Source organism: Pelophylax lessonae, assembly GCF_965119305.1.
Source record: "Pelophylax lessonae genome assembly, chromosome: 5".
Classification (NCBI taxonomy): Eukaryota; Metazoa; Chordata; class Amphibia; order Anura; family Ranidae; genus Pelophylax; species Pelophylax lessonae.
The window spans coordinates 168,423,759-168,442,805 of record NC_138772.1 but is presented as its reverse complement, the minus strand read 5'-3'; the positions used below and the strand labels follow the sequence as shown (position 1 = coordinate 168,442,805).

Genomic DNA, 19,047 nt, shown 5'->3' with positions numbered 1-19,047 from the left:
ATCAATGGGATGAAAAGATATAAAAAAATGTAACATAAAACCTACTAATGTACTGAGTCCATATGGCTGCTGCCATACCCTCATGGGAAGGTTCACACCAGTGCACTGCGGTTTGGGCACAGCACGATTGCATGCGCGTTTTACACATTTGGTTTTTTTGGTACAATTCCATTGACTTTTATTAGACTATTTTTTTTCTTGAAAGTGCATCAAAGCCCTGCATGCCTCATCTTTGATGCACTTTCATGATGTACGGTCTAATAGAAGTAAATGGGATCACACCTAAAACCACCATGTGAAACACGCATACAATCACCCTGCACTCAAACAGCAGTGCACTGGTGTGAACCTGGCCTTATACAAGTACAAACTATACTCAAGAGCAAGGTTTTTTAGAACTGTAATTTGCTTACACATGTAGAGTAGGGATCTTCATATTTTCAAAACAAGGAGCTAGTTTACGGTCCTTTAGACTTTAAGGTGACAGGACTGTGGCCAACGCGAGTAGAAAATTCCCTGGCGTCAATGGGAATAAAAACTGCCCCATCATTGGCATTAGTGGGAAGAATATTGCCCCATTGTTGGTATTGGGGGAAGAAATCGTGCCCCATCATTGATGTCATTGGGAGGAATAGTGCACCATTGTTGGTATCAAGGGAAGGAATAGTGCACCATCGATGGTGTCAGTGGTAGGAATAGTGCCCAAATTTTGACGTAGAAGAAATAATGCCCCATAATTGATGTCAGTGGGGGGGAAAGTGGCCCATTAATGGGGTCAGTGGAAGGGAAAAGTGCCCAAATGTTCGTGTAAAAGGAAAAGTGCCCCATCAGTGATATCAGTGGGAGGAATAGTGCTCCATTGTTGGGGTCAGTGGTAGGAATAGTGCCCAAATATTGGTGTAGAAGGAAGGAATAGTGCCCCGCCCCCATCATTGATGTCCGCAGGAGAAATAGTGCTCCATTGTTGGGGGTCAGTGGTAGGAATAGTGCCCAAATATTGGTGTAGAAGGAAAAGTGCCCCATCAGTGATATCAGTGGGAGAAATAGTGCTCCATTGTTGGGGGTCAGTGTTAGGAATAGTGCTCAAATGTTATTGTAGAAGGAATAGTGCCCCATCATTGATGTCCGCAGGAGAAATAATGCTCCATTGTTGGGGTCATTGGTAGGAAAAGTGCTCAAATGTTATTGTAGAAGGAATAGTGCCCCATCATTGATGTCCGCAGGAGAAATAGTGCTCCATTGTTGGGGTCAGTGGCAGGAATAGTGCTCCTATGTTTGGGTCTGTGGTAGGAATACTGTTCCAAGGGCCTAAGCCCCAGTGCCAAGGCTTGGAGACCACGGAATAGAGTATTAACTTGCTACATATAGTTAATGTTCTTTACATGTAAACCTACAGTAAATAACATTTAGCCAACCCAAGTTATAGGCGTCCAAGGGGACGGGGAACATTTCACAATGGCTACATACTTGAGCATACACAATCTTATTACTGTATTCTTTTATTCCCATTTAAGAAAATCAAAACGGATAAAGGGTGCTGAATTTTGTGCACTTACGTGATAAACAACAACAAATTTCGTCCAAAATGCTTTGCCTCGATTTAATTCTATACAAAATGTATTATTGTCACATTTACCAAATACTGCTGTAAACATTACAAATAAACACAAAGGCCTTGAATCATGAATGAACCAACAAAGCTTTGTAGTAGAAGAACAAAATGTAATAGCGAATAAAAAAAAAAAAAAAGCATGTTTATCCACTTCCTTCAAATACAAAACCTATACATATTATCAAAAGAATCTTATATCAAACATATTCAGGCAGGTTCATCCCTTATGTAATACAGAACACATACAGATATTATCAAAGGAATTTTATACACGAGTAAATATATTCAGGCAAATTTCTCCTTTTCATGGTACAGAACCATATAATATATAAATAGATAGATAATATATATATATATATATATATATATATATATATATATATATATATATATATATATATATTATATATTATATATATATATAATTATTTAAAATATAACCGAATACATTATTTGAAAAACTCACTACAGATTATATACATACACAGAGTTTGTTTGTACAGCTACTAGCACCTATATTTTACAAATCCATCCATATGGTCGCAGCAATGATCTATACAGTGCAGTGATCAGCAGCTACTCAGATAGCATATTACTGTACATGTGCCAGCTGGGATCAGGGACATCTGTGGTCAATGGTTGGAATGCATATGAACATACACTTGTACAGTATATCTGCACAGAAGCACAGTGTAAAAGTCATGTAATGAAATGCTGTGCACAGAAAGCGATCCTCAGGTATTTACAGCCCATATAGACACAGTAGCAGAGATCTTGCATCAGCTCGGCTGTCTTAATGAAAATATGCAGTCATGGGAAATGGCAAAAGCCTCAAGCAGGACAACAATCTGCTACCAGGCAATAATATAAAAATAAAAATGTGGAGAGAAATGATCTGACCCATCCCACCTGTATGCAGAGAAATGTGTTCCCAGTGTAAAGGGTAAACATCCGTCTATTCACTGATCACCACACCTATGAAATGCTCCTGGCCATGCAGAATAAGCAAAGATATGCACACAATAAATAAAAGGCATGAATGTCAGCATCTACATGTCAAGCTACTGCTGCTGCATTCCCCCTCTCCTATACAATACAACCAATACAGTAATACCAAAACCTGTTATCTCTACACAAAGCCATACATGCCTGCATTCCATTCATAGCAGGAACCTGTGAATGTACCCATACAACACATGTGTCACAGGTGTGACTAATGAAGGGCTGCGAATAGCACAGATTATTGGCACATTCCCTGCATAGATCACAATCAGGCTGTGCATACCTCAGGCATGATTTTCCCGACAACGCCATGGCTTACCTGCAAGATCTAGAATGAAATGACACATACTAATCCGAGATCACTGAAAGAACTCAGATCTGCTGTGTGAATGGGTGTGTAATGGCTTATCTGAATGGAGATGGCTCCCCTCACATACAAATCAGCCCTTACCAACCACAGCTTCCCATTTTACTCACATGGGATCAGATCACCCACCCTCTTCTTACACTGGGGTCTACAGAGGGAATGGGCAACACAGAGGAGGGGGGGCTTCATCCATCTAATGGCCTTAGTGGCTACACTGCACTGGTACATGGGCAACACAGGGAGGAGGGAGCCCATTATCCATCACAAAGTCTTTTCTGAGAACACTTTACTGGTACATACTGGGGAATGGGCAACACAGGGAGGAGGGAGCCCATTATCCATCACAAAGTCTTTTCTGGGTACACTTTACTGGTACATACTGGGGACTGGTACATACTGGGGACCAGACAACACAGAGGGGGGCCTTTATCCATCTAATGGCCTTAGTGGCTACACTGCACTGGTACATGCTGGGGAATGGGCAACACAGGGAGGAGGGAGCCTATTATCCATCACAAATTCTTTAGTGGGTACACTTCACTGGTACATACTGGGGACTGGACAACACAAGAGGATGGGGTCCATCATCCATCACATGGCTTTAGTGGGCACACTTCACTAGTACATACTGGGCAACACAAGGAATGGGGTCCATTATCCATCTCAAGGCTTTAGTGGGTACACTTCACTGGTACATGCTGGGGAATGGGCAACACAGAGGACGGGGTCCATTATCTATCTCAAGGTTTTAGTGGGTACACTTCACCGGTAAATACTGGGCAACACAGAGGACAGAGTCCATCAATCATCTCATAGCTTTACGGAGTACACTTCACTGGTACATACTGGGGATTGGGCAATACAGGGAGGAGGGGGTACATTAGCCATCTCATGGCTTTAAAAGGTACAATTTTCTGGTACATACTGGGGCATTGGGCAACACAGAGAATAGGTTCCATCATCTATCTTTAGTGGGTACACTTCACTGGTACATACTTGGGAATGAGCAACACAGGCAGGACAGGGTCCATCATTGATCTCAAGGCATCAGTGGGTACATTTCACTGGTACACACTAGGGTCTACAAGAAGGATTGGGCAGCACGGGGGTATATAACCTCATATAATCTCATGGCTTTAGCGGGTAGACATTACCAGTACACAGGGCATACCCTGTGCTAGGGAGCGGGTATCATGTTATAGACTGGGCAATACAAATATCCACCACTAGGAATGCCATCACTCGCCCTGCAGCCACACTTGGATCACTGAAGTGAACTGACAGTACAGTGATATGAGGGTACAGTTCTACAAGCTATGCAATAAAATTACCCAAACACTGGTACACATATCATCCCAGCTACTCCCACAGGGGCACACAGCTGGATTCTGCAGACTGAATGGATATATAGGAAGGAAGAACATCACATCTTCATACCCCAGGGGGCACACAGCACTGAGACTCACAGGATTGCGTATTGTTAATGGGCAGTCCATGGAGGAGGGGTATCTCAAATATCTTAGTGACCTAGTTGGCAAAGCCATGGCACACACAAAGGATTCTGCAATGTGAATGGACAGTCCATTTAGGATGGGGTACACCACACAACCTAAGGACCTAGTAGACAAAGAGAATGGGTTCTTAATTGTGAATAGACAGTCCATGGAGGAAAGGTACACCACACAAATCAGTGAGCCAGTGGGCAAAGCACTGGCACACTCAGAATTCTGCACTAAAAATGGACAACACATGTAGGAGCGGTAGAGGAATACTTAGTGCCTAGTGGGCACACACTGGTTTGTGTAAACTGAATGGAGAGTACATGGAAGTAGGGTAAATCAAAATTAGATGGCCTAGTGGGCAAAAAGCACTGGCACACAATGGATATTTACATACTGAATAAACAGTATACACAGGAGGGAGTACAATACACATCTTAGTGACCTAGTGGGCTCATAGCACTAGTATGGAAAAGGTCCTGCAGATTAAATGGAGTAGGTCTAGGGGTACAAATCAGATATTTGTGTCCTAGTGGGCGCATATCACTGCCATGCACTGGGTTATACAGAGTGAATGAGCAGCACATGGAGGATGGGGTTCATCACACATCATAGTGGTCTAGTGGGCCATACATACAGAAAATTATCACAAAACTTATCTTGGTGCCCTACTGGGCACACACAGGGCTCTGCAAGGTAATAATAACATTACACAAGGGAATAGGTGCATCATCCATCTCAGTACCTTAGTGGACATACAGCCTAGCAAATGCTGCAGAGTGAATGTAAAGAACAAGGTGGTGGGGGCACATCACGCCGCTCAGTGCCTTGTCTGGCACACGCAGCAGTTTCAATGGATAATATATAGAGGAGGTGAACATTTCCCCTCTTAGTGCACTAGGGGGCACATACTCTGGCACACACTGCAGGGTGAATTGATAATATATGGAAGATTGACACATTAAAAACAATTCTACTGGCTAAGTGGGCACACACTGCAGAGTAAATAGACTGTGCAAGGAGGAGGTGGGCACATCAAACACCTTACTGTTTTAGTGGGCACACACTGCAGGGTGAATGGACAGTACAGGAAGGGGGAAGAATGCCACACATCTTGCTGGCTTGGTGGGCAAACACTGCAGGCTGAATGGACAAAGAATAGACACATTGCACATTTTAAAGGCTTAGTGGGCACACCATGCAAGAAAGATGGACAGTACAAGGAGGAGAGGGGGCAACAGAAATCTTAATGGCTTAGTGGGCATACACTGCAGGGTGAGCAAACAGCGAGGAGGGACACATATTACTGGCTTAGTGGGCACACACTGCAGGATGCATGGGCAGTACAGGGAGGAGGGGGCACATCACACCTTTTGGTGGGCATGCACTGCAGGATACACAGACAGTATAGGGGAGAGGGAACTTGGTGGGCACACAATGCAGGGTGAATGGAGAATAAAATAAGGAAGGGGCACATCAAACATCTTACTGGCCTAGTGGGCACACACTGCAGGATGCATGGATAGTATGGGGAGGAGGGGGCATATCAAACATTTTAATAGGGGCACACTCTTCATGGTGAATGGACATTATAGGGAGGAAGGTGCACTGCAGGGTGAATGGACAGTGAGGAGGTGGCATATCATGGTGGGCACCCTACAGTGTGAATGAACAATACAGGAGAAGGAAGCACATCACACAATCTGGTGGGCACAGCCTGGCAAATACTGCAGAATGCATGGGCAGCAGAAAAGGGGCATATCCCACAACTTGATGGGCACACACTGCAGGATACATAGCCAGTAGATGAGGAGGGGGCTTGGTGGGCACACAATATAGGGTGAATGGAGAATAAAATAAAGCAGGGGGCACATCAAACGTCTGACTTAGTGGGCAAAAGCTGCAGGATGCATGGACAGTACGGGAAGTAGGGGGGAACATCACACATCTTGGTGGGCACACACTGCAGGGTGAATAGACATTATAGGGAGGAGGGGGGACTGCAAGGAGAATGATCAGGGAGGAGGGGGCACATGTTGGTGTATACACGCTGAATGGTCATGGAGGAAGGGGCACAGTGCAGAGTGAACTGACAAGGAGGAGGGGCATATCTTGGTGGGCACATTCTGCAGGGTGAATAGCCAGGTAGGAGGGGGCACATATTGGTGTGTACACACTATATGGACAGGGAGGAGGGGACACAGTGCAGAGTGAATGGACAGTATAGGAAGGAACGGGCACAGGGAACTGACAGGGAGGAGTGGCATATCTTTGTGGGTACATTCTGCTGCGTGCATGGTCAGGGAGGAGGGGGCACATGTTGGCGTGTACAGTATACACAGAATGGACAAGGAGGAGGGAGCAGAGTGAATGGACAGTATAGGAAGGAAGGTGCAGAGTGAATGGACAGTAAAGGAAGAGGCACAGCTCAGAGTGAAATGACAAGGTGGGGGCACATTCTGCTGGGTGAATGGACAGTATAGGTGGAGGGAGCACATCTAAATGGCTTAGTGGGCACACAATAGATGGATGGACAGCACGAGGAGGAGGGGGCACAACAGACATCTTAATGGCTTAGTGAGCACAAACTGCAGGGTGAATGGACAGTATAGGAGTAGGTGGCACATCTTAGGTACAGCCTGGTACACAATGCAGAATGCATACATCGTACAGGAGGATTGGGCAATTCACACCTCTTGGTGGGCACACATTGGATGCCTAGGGAGGAGGGGACACACTGCAGGGTGAATGGACAGTATAGGAGAAGGTGGGCACATCTTAGTGGACACAGTGTGGCACACACTGCAGAATGCCTCAACAGTAAAGGAGGAGGGGGCACATCGCACCTCTTGGTGGGCATACATTGAATGCCCAGGGAGGAGGGGGCACAGTGCAGGGTGAATGGGCAGTATAGGAGGAGGTGGGCACATCTTAGAGGGCACAGCCTGGCACACACTTCAGAGCGCATACACCTTACGGGAGGAGGGGGCACAACACCTCTTGGTGGGCAAACACTGAATGGCCAGGGAGGAAGGGGTACACTGCAGGGTGAACATACAGTATAAGAGAAGGGGGCACATCTTAGTGGGCACAGTGTGGCACACACTACAGAACGCAAACACCTTAAAGGAGGAGGGGGGCACATCACACCTCTTGGTGGGCACAGACTGATTGGTCAGGGAGGAGGGGGGCACACTACAGGGTGAACAGTATAGGAGGTGGGCACAACCTGGCACGCACTGCAGAATGCATACACCTTACAGGAGGGGGGGGGGGGGAGGCACATCACACCTCTTGGTGGGAATGCATTTAATGCCCAGGGAGGAGGGAGCACAGTGCAGGGTGGACAGTATAGAAGGAGGTGGGCACAGCCTGGTACACACTGCAGAATGCATACACCTTACAGGAGGAGGGGGCACATCACACCTCTTGATGGGCACACACTGAATGCCCAGGGAGTATCGGACACAGTGCAGTGTGAATGGACAGTAAAGGAGGAGGTGGGCACAGCCTGGCACACACTGCCGAATGCATACACCTTACAGGAGGAGGGGGCACATCACACCTCTTGGTGGGCACACATTTAATGCCCAGGGAGGAGGGGGGCACAGTGCAGGGTGAATAGACAGTAAAGGAGGAGGTGGGCACAGCCTGGCACACACTGCAGAATGCATACACCGTACAGTAAGGAAGAGGCACATCACATCTCTTGGTGGGCACACATTGAATGCCCAGGGAGGAGGGGGCACAGTACAGGGTGAATGGACAGTAAAGGAGGAGGTGGGCACAACCTGGCACACACTGCAGAATGCATACACCGTACAGTAAGGATGAGGCACATCACACCTCTTGGTGGGCACACATTTAATGCCCAGGGAGGAGGGGCACAGTGAAGGATGAATGGACAGTAAAGGAGGAGGTGGGCACAGCCTGGTACACACTGCAGAATGCATACACCGTACAGGAGGAGGGGGCACATCACACCTCTTGGTGGGCACACATTTAATGCCCAGGGATGAGGGGCACAGTGCAGGGTGAATGGACAGTAAAGGAGGAGGTGGGCACAGCCTGGCACACACTGCAGAATGCATACACTGTACAGTAAGGATGAGGCACATAACATATCTTGGTGGGCACACATTGAATGGCCAGGGAGGGTGAATAGGGTGGGGGTGCACAGAGTAGCGGTTGTTCGGCTGCCCTCAGTGGGTGCGGAGGAGGGAGGATGCCATTCACTTACATCTGCGGGTGTAGAAGGAAGGAGGCCGGGCCAGGCAGAGCCCTCCAGCTGCTGCTCAGATGATTGCCCCCAGTGCCCGGGCACGTCCTCCTGCTGTAGGTGGTAGAGGAGGCTGTGCGGTGCCCGCAGTAATCCCTCGGCGGTGTCCTCAGCGCCCTGGCTGTCCCCCCATAGTACGGTAGTTTCCAGCACTGACACTGCACACCAACATCATGGAGCTGCTGTTATTATGAGCGACCGCAGAGACAAGAGCGACACCGGAGCGCAGCCGCACTACACCGCAGCCCCTCCTTTCGGTGACGTCTGGCCACATGGGCGTGCACCACTGCTGCCGTATGTCGCAAACCTAGGAAGAAGGCGTGGCCACAGAGCAGCCAATATCTAACCTCTTGTAGTGGAATCGTTCAAGGTTCCTTTTTTTTCCTCAATAGCTTTATTAATACGATGTAGACAATGAGCAGTGATTGGTAGCAGTGTATTGCTACATTCAGGACAGGGTAACGTTTGGACTAATGGGCTGAATTGTGCGGCAGTTTATTAGGGCGAGAGTCAGAGATATCAACCAATCATAGTCCAGCCGATTCTTCCTGATTACTGATGTCTTATAACTAGTATACACTATAAGAAAATCGGCAAACGTTTTCCTCCCAAGAATTTTCCTACGGTTTTCGTATTATGTGTTCACAACTTTCCACGGCCGATTCTAAATTTTCGTGCAAATTTTCGTTCATCGGTTCCAAATTGCTGTGAAACAAAGAGGAAAATTGGACGATCGTTCGCCCGATTTTCTTATAGCGTGTACTCCACTTTATTTACACTTGAAGAAGCCTTTTTCTGACATTTGTTGCTTACAAGGTAAAATCAGTATTTTTTGCTAGAAAGTTACTTAGAACCCCCAAACATTTTTTATTTATAAATATATATATATTTTTAGCAGAGACCCTAGAGAATAAAATGGCAGTCGTTGCAATCTTTTATGTCACATTGTATTTGCGCAGCGTTCTTTCAAAAGCAATTTTTTTTTAAAAAAACTACACCTTAATGAATTAAAAAAAAAAACTAAACAGTAAAGTTAGGCTTGGTTCACACTGAGGCGACACGACTCCTTACTACTTCGGGGGAGACTTGTGCATTCCCATGCACAACGACTTCGGAGCAACTTGCGGGGACTTCACATAATGGAAGTCTATGCAAGTCGCTCCGAGGTCGCCCGGAAGTAGTACAGGACCCTTTTTCTAAGTCGGAGCGACTTGAGTCGCTCCTATTAGAACTGGTCCTGTAGCGGTCAATGGACCGCGAGGGAGCGCGACTTCTCAGGCTGACAAGTCGCTCTGGTGTGAATGGAGCCTAAGCCCAATTTTTTTTGTATAATGTGAAAGATGATGTTATGCCGAGTAAATTGATACTTAACATGTCATGCTTTAAAATTGCGCACGCTCGTGGAATGGCGACAAACTACGGTACTTAAGCCCCGGAAGATTTTACCCCCTTCCTGACCAGGGGGTACGGACAATTGCGCGGTCGTGCGACGCTGTACCTAAACGAATTTGACGTCCTTTTTTTTTCCCACAAACACAGCTTTCTTTTGGTGGTATTTGATCACCTGTGCAATTTTTTGATCATGCGCTATAAACAAAAAAAAGCGACAATTTTGCAAAAATAACAATATTTTTCACATTTTTTTATATGAAATTCCCCCCCCCCCCCCAAAAAAAAATGTAAAAATCAAAATTTTTTAACATTTTAGGCCAATTTGTTTTCTGCTACATATGTTTGGTAAAAAAAATCGCAAAAAGAGTATTTTGATTGGTTTGCGCAAAAGTTATTGCATTTACTAAGGGAAAGATTTTTGTCATTTTTATTGGTTTTTCTTAACGAGTAATGGCGGCGATCTGCGATTTTTTTTTGCGGGACTGCGACATTGCGGCGGACAGATCGGACCCTTGACTGACATTTTTGACACTTTTGGGGGTACCAGTGACATTACTACAGTAATCAGTGCTATACATATGCACTGTTACTGTAAAAATGACACTGGGAGGGAAGGGGTTAACTTTATTGGAGAGGGAGGGGTTAAGTGTGTCCCTAGGGGCGTGTTTCTTACTGTCATTGGATGTGGCTGTGTGTGTAACAGCACAGATCAACGGTCCTACATAGCAGGACCGAGTGATCAGTGCTTTTACATAGGGGAGAGTGACAGGCGGCTTTGTTTACATTAGCAGCCTGCCTTTCTCCCTCTCTACCCGACGATCAGGAGTGACCGGCGGACATCGGGTCCGCTGGTCACACGCGCCGGCTTCTTCGGGTACGAGCGGGGGCGGGAGCGCGCCTCCGGCGGCGCGCGCTCGCCCCCTATTCGCTCCCGGGCTAGTGACGTACCGGTACGTCACTTTGCCTGGGAGGGGCTGACCGGCGCCGTATATAGGCGGGCGGCAAGTGGTTAAAAATCTCCATAGGCGATGTTTTAAACATTTTTACAGGCTACCAGTTTAGAGTTACAGAGAAGATCTTGCACTAGTATTATTGCTCTCGCTCTAACAATCACGGTGATACCTCACATGTATGGTTTAAACACTGTTTACATATGTGAGCGCAACATACATATGCATTCGCTTCTGCGTGCGAGCGCAGAGGGATGGGTGGGGTGCTTTAAATTGTTTTTTTCCTATTTTACTTTTAAATTTTACACTGTCCCTTTAAAAGACAATGTCATTACTTTTTTGCTGTGACAAGGAATGTAAGGAATGACTTGTGACAGCAATAAGCAGTGACAGGCAGTGTTCATTTCGGCAGCAAATTTCGATTTAGTGACGGTTCACATATATGCGATGCGGGAACCCTGTGCATTAAAATCGCAGGCTGTTCACACTGTCATATGCGAATGGCGGGGGGTGTCAATACAAAGTTAACGACGCACCCCAAATCAGTTTGCATATCGCAGTGCGAACTGTCAGTTCGGACATGAATCGGATCGCATATTTGTGATCCACCATGCGATCCGATTCTGCTGGGGACCCATAAAAGGGTCCTGTGCATGTTGTGTCCCAATCCGATGCAAATTCAAACATACAATTTGTATGGCTGAAATCGCATTGCACAGACATCGCATGGGATTTTCAGAGCAGTGCGCTCCGAATCACATGCAATGTCTGTCATTGCATATATGTGAACTGGGGCTTAGTCATAGTCTTTTGACTAAAATGCCATTTTAGTTTTGGTCATATTTTAAGCAAGCAAAGATAGGGGGGGCAAAGAAAGGGATTTTGATGGTACCGTCACCGGACAGGTACTTAGACCAAAAACATTTATAAAATTTATATAAACAATTTATTACAAAAAAAAGCATTTGAATATACAATATCACAAAGGAGATATAGATAGTAGAGCTCAATTGACATTGTCCCTATTGGGACAGCCTTTAGAAGAAAGTTCCTTTCCCCCCTCTGGATATGTACAATGTCAATGGAGCTCTACTATGTTTTTAATAGCAATATCTATATCTCCTCTGTGATATTGTATATTCAAATGCTTTTTTGTAATAAATTGTTTATATACATTTTATAAATGTTTTTGGTCTAAGTACCTGTCCGGTGATGGTACCATCAAAATCCCTCTCTTTGCCCCCCATCTTTGCTTGCTTAATATTTCATTTGGGATGTAGATCCCTTTAGGCTCCGTTCACATCTAGGCGTTTTGGGGCGTTTTTGGGGCGTTTTTCTGCTCTAGGATCAGCTCTCAAAACGCCCAACAAGACAAATCCTATTCATTTCAATGGCCCCTGTTCACATCTGAGCGTTTTGACGCTGTATACAAAACGCCCAACGCTCAAAAAAGTACATGAGCTTCTTTTTGGGCAGATTACAGGCGTTTTCCATTGATCTCTATTCAATCTAAAAACGCCTGCACAAAAATCGCGGTAAAAATCGCGGTAAAATCGCGGTAAAAAACGCCGCAAAAATCGTGGTAAAATCGCTGTAAAAACGCGCGAAAAACGCTACGCTCAGGTGTGAATGTAGCCTAAAGGAATTTACCCTTAAATATTGCCTGAAGCTAATTGTTCTCTATTAGTTATATTTTAGTCTTTTGACTAAAATGCTACTTTAGTTTTTGTCGTATTTTAGTCATCTGAATTGTTTTAGTTTTAGTCATATTTCAGTCGACTAAATTCACCAGTACATTGTAGTCGATTAAAATCTCATACATTTTAGTCAACTACAAATCGAATGGGTTTAGGTAAATTGTAATGCATTATTTTGGCCTCTTACACACCATACTCCTGTTTGAGCATCTCCTTTTTCAGCCGTAAATTTCAGGCGTATTTGTCTTATTGAAATTCGTGTGCATTTTCGCGCAAATGCGTTCGCGCAAATTTTTGTCTTTGCACACAAATACATTCTTGTGTTCTTGTAAAATATGCAAATTAGTATTTTTCAGATCAACAGTATGTTCGTATGTGTTCATTTGTTCGCAATCGCATGTATTTGCGCGCATTAGGCGTAAATTACTGTCCAAAAATGCAGATTTTTCTATTTTGTTCTTACTGAAGAATGCACGGCGCTCATTTACGCCCCTGTGTGCATAGGCACATTACAATGAATGGGCTGTATTTTAGCTCAGAAAAAAAAAGAAAGTTGTACTGAGCTTTTTTAAGCTGCAGTGTGCAAGAGGCCTTAGTGCCCTTTCACACAGGCAATCCGATCCGCTCCACCTGTCAGTTTTTCAGGCGGACCTGATCGGATGCTCCATGCATCCCTATGGGGCAGCGGATGTCAGCGGAGACACCTCCGCTGCTATCCGATCCGATCCTGTCCATGAAATCCGGACAGATTGAAACCCTATTTTCCATCCGTCCAGCGGATCAGATCGGATGAGAACGGACAGGCGGTCCGTTCCCATCCGGTCTCCCCATAGAGGACAGCGGGGAATCTGACAGCTCCGTCTCTGCACATAAAGCCGAGACGGAGCTGTCATCCACCTACTCAGCCAGGATCGGCGGATTGATCCCCCCACTGAGCAGAACGGACTCCGTCGACAGAACGGACCATGTGAAAGGACCCTTAAAGGTTTCTCTTGAATTTCCAAACTAATTATATACTCCTGGTGTAAAAATCTATTAACATGTTATTTTTTTATGGTATTAAGGTTTATCCACTTAAGCCCCGGAGGATTTGGCTGCTCAAAGACCAGGACCTATTTTGCGATTCGTCACTGCGCGACTTTAACGGACAATTGCGCGGTCGTGCGATGCTCTACCCAAATAAATTGACGTCCTTTTTTTTCCCACAAACAGGGCTTTCTTTTGGTGGTATTTGATCACCTCTGCGATTTTTACTTTTTGCGCTATAAACAAAAAAAGAGCGACAATTTTGAAAAAACAACAATATTTTTCACATTTTTTTGAAATTCTCAAAAAAAAAATGTAAAAATCTAAATTTTTTACCATTTCAGGCCAATTTGTTTTCTGCCTCATATTTTTGGTAAAAAAAATCACAATAAGCGGATTTTGATTGGTTTGCGCAAAAGTTATTGCGTTTACTAACTACGGGAAAGATTTTTGTCATTTTTATTGTTTTTTTTTTTTAACTAATAATGGTGGCGATCTGCGATTTTTTTTTTGCGGGACTGCGACATTGCGGCGGACAGATCGGACCCCTGACTGACATTTTTGACACTTTTGGTGGTACCAGTGACATTACTACAGTAATCAGTGCTATAAATATGCACTGTTACTGTAAAAATTACACTGGCAGGGAAGGGGTTAACTTTATTAGTGATCAAGGGGTTAAATGTATCTCTAGGGGCGTGAGTCTAACTGTGGGGGGGGGGCGTGGCTTGTGATGTAACCACAGAGACATATGATCCTACATAGCAGGATCGTACAGTCTCTGCAGTTACATCAGGGAGAATGACAGATGGCTGTGTTTACATCAGCCGCCTGCCTTTCTCCCTCTCCAGCGGGAGATCGTGAGTGACCGGCGGACATCGGAGCCCCCGGTCACTCACGCGGGGAAGTCGGCGAACGAGCGGGGGTGGGAGCGCGCCTCCGGCGGCGCGCGCTCGCCCCCTAGAGGCTCGTGGGCGAGTGACATACCCCTACGTCACTTTGCCCAGGAGGGGCTGACCGCCGCAGTATATGTACTTGCGGCGGTCGGCAAGTGGTTAAACATGCACTACAGACATAGATGTAGCCATTGTGAAATATAACATCTTTATAAATAAAACCAAGTTTCATAAACAAATAAAAATATTGCTTTTTGACAAACAGAAGTGCAACTTTATAAAACAAAACAAACAAACAAAAAAGCTGTACCCTCTATTGGCTGTAATGTCATTGCACATATTACCTGAATATATTACCAGCATTAATTATTCAGAAAAAATATAAGAAAAGCCTTTTTCTTAATTCTTCCTCTTTCAGCAGCTTAGTAGATTACTTACTTATACTTATGTGGTAGTGCAATATATGTTTAAACTTTAATGTGCTATTATTACAGACTCTGGATGGAATTGTGTTGCTGATTAAGAAATGGCCAGCAGAGTAGTGTTCATTTTTATGAAAATTTTCGATTTACTTTGAGTAATTTTCTTTAAATAAAATGTCATTTTAGTTTTAATCGTATTTTAGTCACCTGAATTGTTTTAGTTTTAGTCGTATTTTAGTCGACTAAAATAATGTTAATTTAGTCGATGAAAAAATTATAGTCAACAAAATTAACACTGGTGACAGGTTCTCTTTATGGAGGGATCTGGGGTCTATAAGACCCCAAACCCCTCCTCTGGACTTGAAAGCATTCAAAACGCCAAGATCGGCATTTTTGAATACTTTTGATTTTTGAAAACTTTCGCTGTTTGTTCCAGAGTAAACCAGAAATTATGTCATGACATCGCTTCCAGGTTACCATATCCGAGACCTGATCAAAGCTGATTCCGGCTTTGTTCGGGTCTCCGGTCAGACGTGCCAGCTGGTTGCTCGGGTCTCCCAGTGGGACAGGAGAGCCCAGGCTAGCAGCTGAAGGTGGCGATAGGGGGGTTTGGACATCCCCTCTCGTTGCTTGTAATAACAGCCAAGCAGCTGCTTAGCCACATCGGTTGTTATTACAAGAGAGTTTTAAAATAAAAGGGTACTGCAGCTGCAGGCATCACTCTGGTACAACCACTTGAAGCCTAATGACGTACAAGTAAGTGATTTGGCAGCAAGTGGTTAATAAAGTTATGTGTGTAGTAGGGTCCCTGGGGCCCAGTATTGCCCAATGCATCACGAGCATTTCAGATACTCACCTGCTCAGCAGATCCAGCTATGTTCTGCAGAATCCTCTCTGGATTCCGCCCCTGCTCAGGCCCGAGCTGCCATCCTCTTGTATGACATCATTGGGAGGCACACCAACTCTTCCGGGTTCAGCCGCTGGGCCTCAGGCCCTCCCCCCTACTCCTTTCCTAATGAAGGGCTATGCCTTTTTGGATACGTGACATTTCCCAGAAGGCACAGTGGGCATAATGCATGTCATTTGCCTAGGCGAGTGAGGTGCATGAGGGCGGGACAGAACTTTTACATTAACTCCTTGACCACCAAAAGGTTTTGTTCCCTTCATAACCAGTGCATTTTATGTTATTCAGCACCGTGCAACTTTAACTGGGCGTTGCACAGTCATGCAACACTGTACGCATATGAAATTTATACCATTTTTTTTTCACAAAAATAGAGCGTTCTTTTGGTGGTATTCAGTCACCACTTTTTTTTCTGCTATATAAACAAAAAATACTGAAGATTGTGAAATTAAAAAACAGATACTTCTTAGTTTCCGTTATTACACTTTTGTAGTTTTGCAAACAATCGTTCTTTCTCCAGTTTAGGTTAACATGTACTCTGCTACATTTCTCAAAAATAACCCAAATCAGTGTGTATTATTTAGCAGATTTTGTGTGACAGTTATAGAGCCTAGAAACAATGATGTATACACCCACCGGCCACTTTATTAGGTACACCTTGCTAGTACTGGGTGGGACCCCCTTTTTTCTTCACAACTGCCTTAATTCTTTGTGGCGTAGATTCAACAAGGTGTGGGAAACATTCCTCTGGGATTTTGGTCCATATTGACATGCTAGCATCACCTAGTTGCTGCAGATTTGTCGGCTGCACATCCATGATGCGAATCTCCTATTCCACCACAAACATTTTTCTTTGTTTCTGTGATAACATTTTGTAAATAAGTATGTTTTCTCCTTCACTGATGGGCACTGATGAGGCTGCACTGACGGGCACTGATCAGTCGGCACGGATGGGCACTGATAATGAGGCACTAATTTGCAGCACTGATAGGTGGCACTGATATGCAGCACTGATGGGCACTGATAGGTGGCATTCATAGGCGGCACCGATGGGCACTCATAGGCGGCACTAATAGGTGGCACTGATGAGCACTGATAGGCCGCACTGATGGGCACTTATAGGTGGCACTGATGAGCACTGATAGGCAGCACTGATGATGGGCACTGATAGGCGGCACTGATGGGCACTGATAGGCAGCACTGATGAGGAGGCACTAACAGGTATTACTGATGGGCACTGATTGGCATCTCTAATGGACACTGATTGGCACCTCAAATGGGCACTAATTTACATCCCTGGTAGGCATGGGTGGGCTTTCCTGGTGGGCACAGGTGGGCATCCCTGGTGGTCTCTAGTGGGCATCCCTGGTGGGTCTGCACTGATAATCAATGCCCTGATTATCAGCACAGACTCCTCCTGTAAGGAGAGCTGCTGATCAGCTCTCCTTTACCAAGATCGGAAATGTAGGAGCGACACATTGCACCACTGATCACCATGCTGTCCGCCCTCGTGGGCACAGGCAAATGGCTTATCCTGCTGGACGTCAGATGACGCTTTGCTGCCGTCATTTTGCTATATGGCAGGTGGAAAGTGCTAAAAACATTTTATTGTTTTATTCCAGGTTTTTTAGAACATGGGGGGGGGGGGGGGTAAATGACACAAGCACTGTGCTGTTTATCATGGTTTAAAGGATCAGGATCGTTTTTTTTTTTGGGTTACAAGATCGTTATGATGACAAACTGTATTTGAATAAATGTAAATTATTGTACATAGTACCGTACATAAATAAGACACCCCCTGAAAATAAGCCCTAGTGTGTTTTTTGTAGCCAGAATTAATATAAGACCCGGTCTTATTTTCGGAGAAACATGGTAGTCATGTTTTGATTATTTGCTAAGATTTACTTTACAAAATGGATATTCCCTTTCCTTGGTAAACGGCTTCTATTCTTTTAGTAAATCAACCGGACAGTGTTTGGCTTGGTTCTGAGTCCAGCATACAAACCATAAATTATACAGCACCAAAAATATTAAGTAGTAGACACCATGTCTTTTGGAAACATAACTTAAACATACTGATTTGTATGGTCCTTGTATTCTAATTATAAAACAAAAGCTGAACATTTGAAACCTAAAGTCCATCTAAAGTCTTTTGTATTTTTCCTTTCCGAGTAATAAACAGGCATTGTAGGGCAGTGTGGCATGGTAAATTTCTTAAAATATGGTAAATTTCTTAAATATAATGGTAAATGCAGCTGGGAAGCTGGATTTTTCCAGCATCCCTCTAGACCATGGGTGTCCAACCTTTCGGCTTCTCTGGGCCACATTGAGTGTAGAGAAATTTTCTCGGACCGCATATAACATTATACTATAGTTAAGGTATATAAGCAATAAAACGCTGCCACGCCCTTCCCGCGCCGCGCCATGCCACGCCCTTCCCGCGCCGCGCCATGCCATGCCCCCTCCCCTGCACTAATTTAACACAACTAGAGGATGATCAAATGAAATGCAATCAGTATACAGAGGTTTACGTCTCCTGGGAGATTTTAAAGAAACACTCTAACCACCATGACCACTTCAATGATTTGAAGTGATCAGCATCTACAGATCAGTGTCTACAGTGCTGGGGGATAGTTGCACCCCTAGCACATATGACTTAGGCAGCCAGAAACCGTCATGTCCTTATTCATACATGTATAAACAAGGACATGACATATTATGACAAAACACAACTAAATTAAAAAAAAAATTAGATTAAATTTTAATAAAATAATAATTGTCAGGGGGCAGTGGGCCGCATTGCCTGTGGTTCCGAGCCGCATGCGGCCCTCGGGCCACAGGTTGGACATGCCTGCTCTAGACATACCAAGGCCCGCGGGCCGAATATGGCCCTCTATGCCATTTTAAAAGGTCCTTGCATCTCTCCTGCAGCTGTGGAAACTCCCTCACCTCTGTCTCCACCTTGTCTCAGCAGTCGGCAACAGAAAAGAGGACAGAAGTC

General features: G+C 44.9%; 1 protein-coding gene across 1 annotated transcript in view; it reads right to left on the bottom strand.

Annotated features, from left to right (window-relative positions):
• The window catches only part of SNRK (SNF related kinase), a 122,720-nt gene extending 113,705 nt beyond the window's left edge, over window positions 1-9,015 (bottom strand). The window contains exon 1 of the mRNA XM_082259709.1: window positions 8,721-9,015. The gene's annotated coding sequence lies outside the window, so the exon portion shown is untranslated. The remainder of the gene's footprint in view (window positions 1-8,720) is intronic.
• Between the last annotated feature and the right edge of the window lie 10,032 nt (window positions 9,016-19,047).